This window comes from Rhamphochromis longiceps, linkage group LG13 (genome assembly GCF_057381845.1).
Source record: "Rhamphochromis longiceps isolate RC_006_pf linkage group LG13, R_longiceps_female_GT1.1, whole genome shotgun sequence".
In the NCBI taxonomy this organism is placed as follows: domain Eukaryota; kingdom Metazoa; phylum Chordata; class Actinopteri; order Cichliformes; family Cichlidae; genus Rhamphochromis; species Rhamphochromis longiceps.
Genome location: NC_140569.1, coordinates 27,216,899 through 27,232,053, shown reverse-complemented (window position 1 = coordinate 27,232,053; position 15,155 = coordinate 27,216,899).

Below are 15,155 nucleotides of genomic sequence, written 5' to 3'. Positions count from 1 at the left end.
TTTATTTCATTCTCCAATTTAAATGATAAATTATAACAAATGGTTTCTATATTCTGAATATTAGAGTAGACCATGTTATTGCCATAGCTGGACTTTACTTTTTTCTTGTTTTGGATGGTCCCTTTCCGTGTCCATCTGCCTGCCTCCATCTCACCCTATATTCCTTGCATCCTCCTCTCTCCCAACAACCCCCTGCATGTCCTCTTCCACTACATCCATGAATCTTCTCCTTGGTCTTCCTCTTTTCCTCCTGCCTGGCAGCTCTGTGTTCCACAGGAGGCTATATCTACTATTCCCTCCACTGCACATATCCATTATCTCTAACTTCGTTTTTAAACCACTCAACCTGAGCTGTCCTTCTAATGTACACATTTCTCTCCAGAGTGTACCTCCACTTCCCGAGGCTCTTTTCCACTGTTCCACAGGTTTGTTTTGTTTTTGCAGTTTCTCCAGTTATTGCATAGTCTGACCTTGCAGTAAATTTTATGGGATCTCCACTTGTGGTAAAATTGTGGTATTTTGTTAGCACATATCTAAAGCAGTGAACTACCAAAACTTATGCTCACACTTAATCAGATGTATTTGATTACCTGCCTGCTACTTACCCTCTTCCTATGAATGCAGTAAGGGCGCACTTTCTTCTTAAATGTATCTAAACCTCCAAACTTCCCACAGAAATTACAGGAACATGAAAGGATTAACGGAGAGATGGATCTTTATGATTCAAATTCAATCTTTGATCATGAATGGTTTCAAAAACTGACTATGGCTATTGTATACACATGTCCCACAGAAAAGTGCTGCACAGAAAACAGCCTAAAACTGCATGTTCTGAGTGATATTAGGTTCAGATCACAGGTTCGGTGATACCTTAGTGACAGCATTATTTGTCAGCTCATTGCATGCGTAGCTGAGATATAATATATTGAGTGTGAACTCAGTATATAATGAGATCCTGAGACATACTTATCTTTATTCACTGTGTGCAACGTTAAGCTAATGTTTAATAATAACGTCATTAAATACCATCTGTTACAGCTAATGGAAATCAATAGTTTTGGAGTTTTTATAGTTGAAATCCTTCATCTATCACTAACCACCCTGTGAAAGTCTTCACTTGATACAGCTCTATTTTGGCAGCATTAGTTTTAGGACGTAGAGGTGGGGGTGATGTAATCATTACCAGAGCATGTCGGCAATTTTAGTCCCGTCTGAATCTGCCATGACAGTAATTTTTATGGACTGCTAATGCTCTCACCAGTAGAAATTCTGCCCACTTAACCTGCTATACGATACCCAGTGAAGAATTACCTGAGGAAATACAGCCCAGTTCAACGTGACATCTCTGAGATTGTTGCCAAATATTGGGTCATTTCCTTTGGGAAGGCACTTCTTGTGTATGGTAGTGGACCATCTGCTCAAATTGCATGTGGCAGCAGGGTTTTTCCTAAAAGTAGCATTGACCCAGGGTCTCAAATCTACTCAGTCTGTGACTTTTTCTGCTTGTCGTTCTCTTCAAATTGCACATCTGATGATTTAGTGGCCATTGTCCTGCAAACAGACTTTAAACCTTTAGTATGTTTAAACAGCTAACACAATTGCATATCAGAGCCCAAATGTGCTCTATGAGTCTCTGTGATAAAGCACATAAAAGTGGAACTTAATATTCCTTAGGCCTATTAGTTTTTTTCACTTTTCACATTTTTTTGTTATTATTATTCTCTGAAGAAAAAGACTAACTTGAGAAATTTTAATGACTCTAGACAGCAATTTCATCAAGATGAAGTCAAAGCAGGCAGGGGACTTCTAACAGGTTTGAAGCTGTTTAATCTCACAATGCGTGCCACAGAAAGTACTGCAGTAAACAGATATCCTTGTTAGTGAAAATTCCATTACTTTCCATTTTCTCACCTTAATTTTATGTGTCACTAAAAGGCCCAGAAGAGGCCTCACAAATAGTGAGGACAGCTTAATGCCGGTCAAATTGAGAGACAAAGATGTAATTATTCCACCTAAACTGCAAACTGCCGTTGAATTAAAGTCATAATAGGCAATAGCTGTTGAAGAAGCCTTCATGTCACACATTTATATCAGATAAACACAGCATGAAACAGTTCTGGAGAGGCTGGTGTTGTTTATCGGTATCTCTTCTGGAAGGCTGTGTGTCTGCAGCAATAGAATTATAGCCATTCTTCTTATTTCAGTCAATAAAACACATTCACTTGGTGATCAGGTTTATAACACTCTAATAAAATGGCATCACGTGGACATTTTTACGGGTTTGAATCTTTTGTATAGATCTCTGCCTCAGTGGCATCGGTTCTCTTTATCCTGTATGTGCAATGGGATATTTTATTTTGCACATGTTAATGTATTGATGATGCATAAAGCAACGCAACAAAATTCCAATAAACAATCTTTCCTACATTAACAGTCGCACGAGTCTGCTTGTTTTCCACTGTTCGATTTGTGCAAGAACAGCATAACAGAAAACAGGAAATTACTTTTTCTCCCATTGCATAAAATGTCCAAAGTTGTCAGAGTTTCTCGGGGTGCTGTGCAGTGGCTGCAAAATTCACTTTCTTTATATCTTATATATTTTCTTTATATTACTTTCTTTTATAAAGAACATACATATGTATACATAAAGCAAATTCCACAGAGGAAACTGAGCTGGTGACAATTTTCTCTGTGGTGTTTTTACTAGAGCAGGTTCACCAATACCACTGAAAAGAGATTACTATGAAAACTACACTATTATCAAAACAGCACCAATAATATTTAATCAAACTGCCATAATTCATATTTAAACATGTCGAGAGTAATGGTTTGTTTTTATTACCTAGGAGGTTAGTTATCCTTTTTTGGGGTAGATTTTGAGTGCGGGCGTGTCATTCTGCTTGAAAACTTTTGAATGAATTCTCATCAAACTTTGTAGGGGTAGAGCGAGGTCGCGTTAACGATCCATTAAAATTTGGCTTACATCCACCGTGCTCTGCAAGGTCAACTTAATGATTTGTTGGTCAAAAATGGGCAAAAAGCCTTATAACTTATAACCGTGTCAAGATTTTAAATATCATGTCACATTTGACCTCTGACCTCTCCTTCAATGTCAATAGATTGATATGAAGGTTACGTGATAATCGTAATAATAATGCTATACAGAGTTATTTTAAGAAAATATTGTCCAGAGAAAGGGAGTGAGCATGACGGTTAGTTAGAAATATACTGTATTAATATAATAATATATAATAAATTCGAGTTATGCATGTCCAGTTATTTACAAATCAGTCACTATCATCCATGATCTACTCCTACATAATGTTTGTGTAGTCAGAGTAAACATCTGTCATGCACACTCTTATCTGATCTTATCTTTACTGCACTGCAAACATCAAGTATATTTATAAAGACCAAACAAAACTAAATGAATATATATATATCAAATACATTACTATTAACTTAAAAGTAAATACTGCCCACAGAGTTAGCTTGGCTTGTGCTCTCTGAGCATCTCTTATTTTCATTTCTTATTTTCATCGGCTTGTCTTTAAGTGTGTGTGTGTGTGTGTGTGTGTGCGCGCGCGCGCGCGTGTGCGTGCGTGCGTGTGTGTGTGTGTGTGTGTGCGACTTTAACATTGAACTGCTGTCAATGACGAGTTGAATTTTAATGTTGAATGTTAGATTTTGGCTGCTATGTGATTCCTGGTAAACCATTTTACAAGTAATCACACACCAGTCAAATAAATCATTTCTTTATTTACTTCAGTTTCTTGTGTTATTTATTCATTCTGGGTTCTGTGAAACTGCATTGCTCATTGGTGGGATAAATCAAGTTTTCGGAATCTAAAATGTATTTTCCCATTATTGCAGCTTTATGGGCCATGCTGAATTCTCTACCTTTGTTGTTAAGATTGCAGAAGTCACACACAACATGACATTTAGACATACTGATGGATATAGTGAAACATTTACAAAAACATCGTTCTTTTCAGGAATCACAGTCAAACTTCCAGGACTGGATTCTAAACACAGAAATTAGTTTCCTGCAATACGGATCTCTACACCTGGAACACTTGTTCAGTCATGCAGTGGCACAGAAATCTAATTCTTATGCGAGGATGGTGGCTAATTTTCTAATTGGCATTTTTTTCCTCATAGTTTCTGCAATGATCTGCAAATGATTTTTTGGATGGGGGGGGGGCTTTTCGTGTGGACATTGCAGTCGGTCAGACAGAGACCAGGATGTACTGGACGATTCGAGCTCTCATGCGTCATTAGCTCCTCTCCTGATCAAACAGAGCTCTACCCAGCCCTTTTTTGTGTGTATCAAAACAGTTACACCCGTTTATCTAACACGGGTCGGGTTTGGTTTGACGACTGTAATGACCAAACTGAATGTGTGACCCCATCAGGACCCATAATGTTTTGTATTCTTCTCCCTTATTCCTCTTATTTGCTCTTTTATATTAGCATTCCCCCTTTTCTTTCATTCCAGGTCCTTCACTTCCTCTCCCTCCTGTGCTTCCTGCCTGTGTGATTACCTGCCCTAATGTGCTGCACCTGTGTCTAATTGTCTCCCCTCCTCTGTGTATATAAGCTGTGTGTGTGTGTGCATTCCCCTTATCCTCTGCCAGATCATCTTTGTCATGTACTTAGCTTTCCAGCACTGGTTTTCTTGTGTTAGGATTCCCATGTGCTCGACCTTAATGTGTTTACTAGCTTTTGTCTCAGCCTGTTCCATCTGGTTGTATTTGCCCAGCTGGATTGACTTTGTGTGTATTGCTGTCCTTCAGGAAAAACTGCCAATTTTCACCTGGTCTTAAAAAGTTTTGCATTCAGGTTCTTTCTTTCACTTTCTCTCAGGTTGTCGTGCTGAGATTTGATTAGGTTTTATCGTCCCTGTGACAATGGCGCTTTTTAAAGCAAGAGAGTAAGCTGGTTTAACTATAGGGAAGCTGTGCTTTTTAGTAATTGTGCTGTGGACCAAATCTGTCGGTCTTACATTTTTAGGCAACAGCTGTACTTTCAGTATTCTGACGGTGAAAGATAGTGGTGCACCATAATTCAGAGTAATTTGATCTGATTACAGTTTTTAGACGCTTGCAGGCGGCTGTCTGCTCTCATGCAGCAATTCCATTTCACTCAAAACTTCCTGGGCAAAATTAAATAAATAAGTAATAGGCTTATAATAGTTCAGGTTTGATTCCTAACAACACAAGACTGCTACTGTGCATGCTGTCCTTTTATTCTGGGTGTTTACATGAGATGCCACGCTGTATGTGTAGGAGAAAACCTGAAACGTCCTGTTTTACTGCCAGTTATCTCTGAGCCTAATGTATTCTCAGCAGCCATCCAGTTACGTAACTGACAAGCAGATCATGATTGATGTATTTTCACCTCTACCTAATATGCCAAGTCATACTGAAACCCCGAATCTCCCCTGAGTTTAAACATGCTGAGCGCTGCAGTCTGAGTTTATTCAAAGCGAGTCAGGCGTCTTGTTTTATCAGTTGATAATTGGCATAGAGATGGCATCATTTGGTTTTCTAAATGCAAATATATATGTATATATACTTATATTAGGCACTATAGCAGCAGGGCGGCAAACACAGTGGGCTTCAGCCATTTGAATATTAAAAACAAAAACATGATCAGAGTTGAGCGTTAGGAGCTTTAGATTCTAAATGCAATTACAAGATGAAATGCGGCCAGGACAGGACGCCTCGTTGCCTAAAACACGGGACAAGACAAAACATGATCAGAACAGCAGATGCTAAATTGGACTCCAATCCCCACTGAGCATAACAGCTCTGCACCGCAGTACAATTAGAGTTATCCCAAGACCACTGGGAGGTAAAAGGCAATTCCATACTTTTATTCCGTCCTGTGCTATAAGGGTGGTAGATTTTTATTAGATCCAGATTATGAAGCGACACTCGTGTTATTAAACCTTATCGACAGTTCTCCCTGGTAATATGAGAGCTTATTTATCCACAGCAGCATGCACTGGAGGAGGACCAGAAGCACGGGGGTATACGGGATAAATATTTGGCTTTCTGAGTTTACACTGTTTATTGAAGATTATGAGTTTGAGAGAGCAAACACTTTGTATGTGAGGTTATGTCTTACGCCATCCTCCTGATTAAACTTGTCACCCACCCCCACCGATCCACCTCTCAGTGGCCACAAGTGCACACACGTGGTGTGAATTCCTGTGATGTCATAATTACTCTGTACGACTCCAAATACGTTTCGCCAGCGGTGTATACGTGCAGATAATCCTGTAGTATTTGACTAATATATGAGGAGAATAAATTTGTCATTCATTAGCACAAACACTCCAGCAGTATTAACTGGATACACACACATCCTCAAAGGAATCAGGCTGCAGCAACTCAGATGATGTAAATTGAATTTTTTTTTTTTCGCTCCGTAGAAAATAAACCTTAGGTTGTTTTAACCCCATAAGTAACAGGCACCATTCATCTGTGTCACTTATATTCCCACTGAATTACTGACACGATTATCTCCACTGCTCAGATTGCCAACGTTATCTGTTAAAGGTCTCTCACAGCCAGAGCGATTGACTCATGATGTGATGAGGGCGCTAATCTATTACAGGCTTCTAGGTTATAAAGGTATTTTTCCTTTTTTAAAAAAATGTTGAGATATTTTATTCACAAATCTTTCCTTATTTTGGCAAACAAACACGTAAATAGATCAGCTCTACTGTCCTACTTGTGCTCCATCTATATTTGAAGTCACAGCGGAGACTTCAAAACTCCATCAGTCATAAATTTCCACAGTTCACTTAAGTGGCCCAAAGAAGTCAGAGGTCACGCTCGTTTGTGAATATTTAACAACATATTTAAAAAGAGGAGCTGAGCAGGAGTGCCATGCAGAAACAGTTACTCCTAATTACTGAGGCATTTCTTGCCTCATTTTCATTTTATGGGTATTTTCTGAACCCGACCAAACTGCCCATTAACTTTTGACCCTGGTCACTGGTCATAAAATATTTTTTTTGTTCTTCCAAGATTTCAAAAACAATAATAAACCAATCAGCTGAGTGACCTTTAAAAGAGTCTTATCATTAAGAAGTAATACATTTAAAAAGATAATTACTGTCTGTCTACTATGTTGAAGAAAGCCATTAAAAAGAGTCTAAAAAGAATCTATTGCACATTAGCACAGGTAGGTTTGTCATATTTTAGCTTGTTTGTTTTGAGTTTTTATTTGCTCACAGCTTTGTGATTTTGATTTGTTCTCATAGTTTCCGTTAAATACAATGCCAACAGCAAGAGGCAGTTGCTTTCATCTATACGATTTTAATAACCCCGCTGCACAGAAGCTTTCCAACACCAAACAGCAGATAGAATTTAACACTTTGCTGGTGAACATACACACAGCAGCCACAGAGAGCCTTTTAGTGCTCTCATTGGTGATGTTGTTGATGTTAATGTTCATCTGTGCCAGCTACCAGTGTTAACAGGCAACAAATAACATATTTCTGAACAGGGATGTCCATCCTAGGACAGGATGATTATGGGGTTTAAATTCTGGTCAGCCACATCAGGGGAATAGATCGGGAATGGCGACACCTCCAGATTAAAGTGATCAGGGAAATGGTGATGTGATTAGCTGCAAACTGGACACTTTTGAAGCTCTGAGGAAGAAAACGGTTCCTGGTCAAACTGTGATCCATCATTGATAATCCTGACCACCTTCTGCACCACTTGCTGGATATGCAGAGAAGCAAATTCTCTAATGGTTCGGTCACACTACAGTAAAAATATGAATCTATCTTTAACTAGGAACCATTGTGGTTGCTCAGTGATTTTACTTATTTAGTTTTTGGGAGATTATTTCAAGTAGTCAGTTTTACCGCCCAAAATCTGAGCATGCAAATCTCATATCCTCTAGGAGGTTGCCAGACATGGGCCATGTTGCCATTTTGCAGTTAAATCTAACTGCATTTGTAGATGAATTTCAGTTTCAAAGCCACGAGGTTGTGATTGGACTCCTTAAGTATACTAGTAGGGCTGCATGAAACTTGGTGCAGCTGAGAATTTTAAGGAAGACACATTTAACTACTAACAATTTAAAACCATTAGGAATAGTGAATTCTAACACAGTCTTCAGCTATTTATGTTGATCATTATACATAAATTTTCTGTTAATTTTATAACGTAGAAATTAAGGTGGAAATGCCTCAAAAGGCAACACTTTACCTCTAAGGAATGAACAGCCACACCTGCCGTTCACAGCTCCTTTTATGTCCATCGTTTTTCTTTGGATGTAGCATGCAAATGTCCAGAAAGACTCACCACTCCCTCTATCATCTGTTGCGACCGTCTTTCACCTTCAGCCAACAAGATCACTGCGCATGGTCACAACACCAACCAACATTTTTTATTTGTGTGTTTTTGTTAATAGCATTACAGAATGATTCAGCTCTGCTGCCACCAGCACAGACACAGGAAATCTTTTACACCACATGCTATCACTGTCTGTAATACAATATATTTCTCTAGCAGAGACCCATCTGCCAGATGATGTTATTATTATGATTATTATTATCATCATTTCAACTGCTGAAACAAAAGAAATTTCCCAAATATGAGATACAAAAACTGTTTTTTTTTTTTGTCTTAATGTGTTTACTTACTGCAAAATAAGACCTCTCCTCTTAACCATAAATCCGCTTGATCTTTATTTATTGTCAACCCACTGAAGGGACTCTGTATACAGTGCATAGTGATATATCCCCTCAGATCAACATTATCATTCCATACAACTGCTACTCCTACCGACTTGCCTATGAACTCATTAATATTTATGTCAGCAAGACTCTAAGCACCGTGTCAAATCCTGCCAGATATCACAGGCAGAAGAATGAAGAAGTCCTGCTGCTTTCAGTATCTCATGATTTTACCTTGTAAAGACACTGATTAGGAGAGATACGGGGGAGATGAGCCTTTGATGCCACTACTCTACAAATGCATCATAAGCTGTAGAATTTGGAGGACCTGAGCAGGAATGCAGAGGATATTTACAAGGGGAATGAAAAAGCTAAGCATAAAGGAAATCCAATTGTTTTGTGTAACTGTATGTGGGTTTTCTATTGCCAGGGCAAAATAGTTTCCTCCCATTCTGTGCTGTTCTGTTACAGCAAATAATAACTGTCAAGAAAGTCTCATTATTTTTCTGTCTTGCCTTGATCTTATAGATTTGAGGCAAATTAGGTCTGGAAATGTGTCTCATTGAAACCAAGACTGGCTTTTATAACATTATACTTTAGTAGCATTGGGCCAATTTGATTCCCTTTATAATGTGTTTAACTGGCAGGTGTGTTATATTTAGGGTGATAAATGCAGGAATAAAGGATTAAAACCTGGATCGTCTTGTGCAAGTTAGTCGCACATATCAACATTTGATCCTGCAAGAAATTAAGCATTTTTAAAGTTATACAAATACATTTTATACAAACAAAATGCATCATTTAGTTTGCTAAAATATAGCATTATTTACCTTTCATTTAAATGTGAAGCGTTACAGATATTATGCGCACTAACCTTTGCAGGAGCTATCTGTCCACTCTCGTCCTCATTTTACCCTTCTTACAGTTGAGGAAACAAAAGATTTGATCCCCTATTGAATTGTAACTTTGGGGTCATGTCATGACCTTAATGTGCTTCTTCTTTAGCCACTCCTTCATTGCCTTAGAGGTCTGTTTTGGATCATGTCATGCTTGAAGACCCATCTGTGACCCATCTTCAATGTTCTGACTGAGGGATGGACGACCTCGTCCAAGATGCTGCACTATGCCCTCAGCAGAAAATCAGCCCCATAGCATGTTTCCACCTCCAAGCATCCCCATTCAACGAACAGTGGGGATGCTGTTCTTTGGATCATTTTTCTTCTTCCAAACACAGCAGGTCAAGTTGATGTCAAAGGGCTTGATTTTTGTTTTGGTTTTTTGTTGACCACAGCACTTTCTCCCAAGCCTTCTCTGTATCATTTACAGTAGGTGTTCATTGGCAAACTTGAGATAGGTCTGCACATGTGATGTGCCTTCTTGAGCAGGGGACCTTGTAGGCGTGGCAAGATTTCAGACCATTACAGTGTCAATATAAGTATCATGTACGTGATACTTACTAAGTATCACGTACAATTTTTGTATCTAATTTTATGCTTGTAATTAATGTGTTGAATGTTTTTGAATAAGCTTCATTTAAGTGGCCTGCAGTTATCTGTGTTTTATTTAGTGTGAGTTCTGTTATGTGTGTGAAATCATGCTGTAGTATATCAGAACAGAGTCTAGGGTTGAATTATTCACAGACACAATACCTGAAACAATAAATCAGTTATTTTGTGTGTTGCTTTTATGTTTTTTTAATTGAAATACGTTACACTCTGTCTTTTAACCTTATCATTTTTCTTCTAGCACTCTTTAAAAAATGAGACGTGCCAGATGCAGTGTGCTAATCACACTATCCATTTTCCATGGCATACTACACATCTGATTCCACGATATCACATTTGATTTAAAACATTTCCTTCTCGTGTTTGAGCCATCAGAACCTGATGACTTGGAGATCCATCTCTGGGATGTGCTGTCCAGGAGATTTAATGAATAGCATTTTTGCAGATCCATGTTTGGAAACTGCGTTAAAGTCAAACCTAAAGATTTTTTTTTTTTTTTTTTAAAGGAAAAAAGGGAAAACATTTCCATTCTCCCTCCAGCTGATTGTGCTGAAAACGATCCATGTCCTAGATCCTGCCAACACTGTTTTGTTCTTTGATGACTTTGAACACAAAGGGCAAACTTGTCCAGTGTTTGAAATGCTAGACGTGACTTTACACACACTGCTAAAGGAGCAACATTGCCACCCACCTTCTCTTCAGGAGATAAAACTCACGACAGACCAGGTATGCGGATTTGATCAGCGAGCAATATCTACTGAAATATACATCGATGGGAGAGGCCAACCAATATGTGGACAATAAAAGTCAGCCTTCATTTCTTCCTCTGTCCCTCCAGCTGCTCCAAAGACTGCTGGCATCATTCACACAAATATTAAACCAGCAATAATATCATGTTGGGAAACCAGATAGTCCAGCTCTTAAGAGTCAAACTTGGCTCAGTCATCAAAGCTGCTGGTGTTGAGCACAGCTCCATCGTGCAGCCTGTTTTGGTTGTTACTTTTGGTCTTCTGTGGGTAATCTGATCGGTTGCCAACATCATTTATATGTAAAACTTTGTAAAAAAAAAAAAAAGGATTCAAAATACCCATTCTTGCCTTCCACACTGAGGAATCCTGATGTTGTTCTGGGTCTTTTAGTATCAGAGGCAATAGATATGTGATCTATCTGTGCTTAGCCAGTATTCACTGTTGATATACATCAAGCCTAAATGTATATAAATGCTTGGGAAATATAGCCCAAGTTGCACTCAGTGTTAGCCACAGGCTTATCAGTGGAAGAATAGAAAAACACTGTAAAGCTACAGTTAAAAGGCACTATGTAAGTGCAGACCTTTTACAAGTATCCAGGCTCATAGCAGGCAAGAGGCAGGGTGCACTCTGAGTTTAGTCCACCACAGTGATCTTCTAAAATTCCTTGGATTTAATTTAGCATCACTGATGGTGTACTGTTGTATTTTCTGTCTGGCATTCTCTTCCAAGATGAACAGTTCAAATTTCCACTCTGATCTTACATAGAAACGCTCAAATCAGTCTGTGTACAAATCCGTCCAGGGCTAAATTATTGCATATTAATTTTTAATGGATCTCAAATGCGTTGTCTGCTTTTTAGATGCCTGAAATTACAGGGTTGGGTCTGGATTCACACCTCAGAGAGACAATGCAACCAAGTTCAACAATCTGTTTGACCTGGTGATGGTAGGTAGTCTTTGTACTGTGGATGTAACATCTAATTTCATTCATCTGTAAGTCAGGAAGTGGGTGTTTTTAGATATATATGAAATGTGTTTCCAATTCCAGCTGTGCCCAAATATGAGAAGTTTATCAGATTGTTGAGGAAATAGCTACTTACCTCTACGACTTTAACCACATGGACAGAGAGAGTTTTCAGATATATTTTTCTGTGTATGCTGACCTTTCATCCACAAGCAGACACTTTTATTTCACTGAAATTTGGCATTTTGGAAGATTCCTCACAGTGTGCAGAAGCACTGCTGTCTGGATGAAAACTAACAGTATTTCTGACGCACCAAAGAGGACAGCTGTCAGTAAGTTATCATGCTTTTTGTGCATTGTACTTAAATACAAAGGAGAATGATTTATTAGATAAAATGTTCAGCTTCATATTGATTTTTGCGCTTATTCTTTCACTCACTCATTTCTCGTCATTCCTCACACTGACACAAACTGAGGCACTCTATGAGTGTGTCAACAAAAGTGGCATCGGCAGCAAAGGAAACATCTCTGTCACCTCCATCCGCACTGATGAAGAGACACCTAATGATAATGGTCCTTCAGCTGCCACGGCTTCGCTTGACAAAGCATCCAGCAACTGAAAGCTTACCTGCTGTTCACGTAACTGACAGAGTTTCAGGCAGTGGCTGGAGAAGTGCACAAAGGAGGTCACTGAAAGGGATCAGAAGATTTCTCAGCAAGATCTTTAAGATATATGTGCTGCTGTGAGTGTACGTGTTGAAAAAGTCAATGTGTGACCTACCAAATAACCGGTGGAGTTGTAGCAGTGGTGAAAGTGGCAAAGAAAGTGGCACTGGAGGTTGTAGCTTTAACAGTACAAGAATCCATCAGTCTTATTCTGAAATTTATTACTTTGATAATTGTGGAAAAAAAATGCCTTTATGCCGTCACTGGACCATTAGTGTTGCAAAACAAGCTGAGTGTTTAGGGCATCTGCCCATCCAGTAATGTAACAGATAAAATACACATTTGTGAGTGTCACAAAATTATTAGTTTGAGATAATTTATGTAAAATATTATGTTTGGCACATGATAGTTATGCAGTGTACTTGTGCATTTAAAAAAAAAAAAAAAAGATGAATAACAGACCAATTGGAGTCCCAAAACCAGATGTCAGTGACTTTGTTTCTTACCTATTCTTGAGTTTCTTTAAATTGTGGCTTGATGTGTTGCTTTTTAAGCATACTTCTCTTTGTCTGACAGGTTCTGTTTAATTGATTTCTTGATTCCACAGGTCTTGCAGTAATCAGGCCTGGGTGTAGCTGGTGAAATTGAACTCAGCTTTCCAAAAAACGTGGTTAATCACAGTTAATTTGTGTTTTAAAAAGGAGCGCATTTACTTTTTCACACAGGCCAGGTAGGTTTGGATAGCTTTTTTCACTTAGATAAAATAATCATTTAAAAACTACATTTTATATTTACTCAGATTATCTTTGACTAATACTTGTTGAAACATTTACATTTGAAAAATATGCAAAAAAAAAGAAGAAATTAATAAGGGGGTAAACACTCAGTAAAGCAGCAGGCTGTCCACTGATCACACACCCTGTGGTTTGAACCCTTGCTCCCCAGTTCACTTGTTGAAGTGTTTTCCATGCAAGACACTGACGGCCTAAAAATGAGGTCAGTAGTGTTGCAGTCATCACTCAAAAAAGCAATCTATCACAAATTATACGTTCATGCATTATGTTACTTACCTCCACCTCAGAGAAAGTAAAGGCTTGTGTCAGGATACACTCAGCTTTAACATCACCCTGGGTTGTTTGCTAGCATTGTGTTAGCTTGCTGTCTTTGCTGATGCTTCCAAAGAGCTTTGTGTTAGCAGTATAATGCAAGTATATCATCGTGCTTTTGTCTTTCCACGCAATAAAAATCAATGAAACATCCATATGGCAACTTTTCAAAAGTCGTATTGAACTCTAACACATAATGTGACTAAAGTAACATGTTACTTTGGAACACGGTACACCCAACACTGGAGGCCAGCACCTGGTCACTTGCATCGCTGTGTGAAAGTGAGTGAAGTGGAAGTGAGAGCTTGCATTGAATAGAAACCCTATAGTGTGTAGTGAATAGGGCTGGGTATCGTCACTGATTTCTAGAATCGATTCAATTCCGATTCACAAGGTCCCGAATCGATTCGATCCACGATTCGATTTAATTCGATTTAATTCGATTTAATTCGATTCGATTCGATTTAAATCTGGGAAATTTTGACAGTCAGAAATATTATAATTCAGATCAGTACATTTACATATTTTTGTATCAATAAAAAGGAAGCTGACACTCGCAAGACTTTATCAAAGGTGTGAGCATCACAGCAGATGCTTTTGTGTCAAAGTAGCTGAAGATAAAACACAGAAAAACATGAAGGTGATTTTCCTGTTCTGGGATTTTATAAAAATATTCTGCAGTACATCAAAAACGAAAGAAAACCATTAATCAACATATGAACATTACCTCTGAAGTTACAGCGGTTTTATTAGAGACACGGCTAAGCATTTTGCATTTTGAATAATTTTAAAAAGTTTAAATTTATTCAGTATTGAACAGCAGAAATGAGGTTTTCTTTTCGGAAGAATGTAAAAGGGAAAAAAACAGCGGCCGACAGCCTGTAAACAACAGTAGACTTGTGCGTAACAAGCAAGCGAATAATGCAGAAAGGGAAACTGTTCTTGAAGTACAGAGAGGGAGAGAGAGAGAGGGAGAGAGAGAGAGCTGTGCATCGCGGTGGAAGCAAAACAGCAAAAGTCAGAGTGAATTCATGACGATGTTTATGTGAAGCGTTTGGATCTTCTTCTGCTGCTGGTTCGTCAATATTGTTTGGAGAGAGATCAAACTAACAGCTTTAGAATCAGCGCAAAAAGGGCGTAAACACAAAGCGCGGACCCGCCGACAGATCAGAATCAGCGAGCTGTCGGCTTTCAGCCCCGACCGTGAGAAAGGCGACATCTCACTGATTCTGATCCGCGGGTCGCGCTGTGTGTTTAAGTCTATGTGCAGAATCCCTGTACCTGCTCTCATTTACTGTCTTAACTGTTTGGTGGTTCTTGAAATTTTGTGAGATGTCACCAGAGATTCTGGCATTTCGGGCAAAATAAATTTATATTAAAAAAATCGATTCAGGATTTTAATGAATCGATTTTACGTTATCCAAGCCAGAATCGATTTTAATCGATGAATCGATTATAA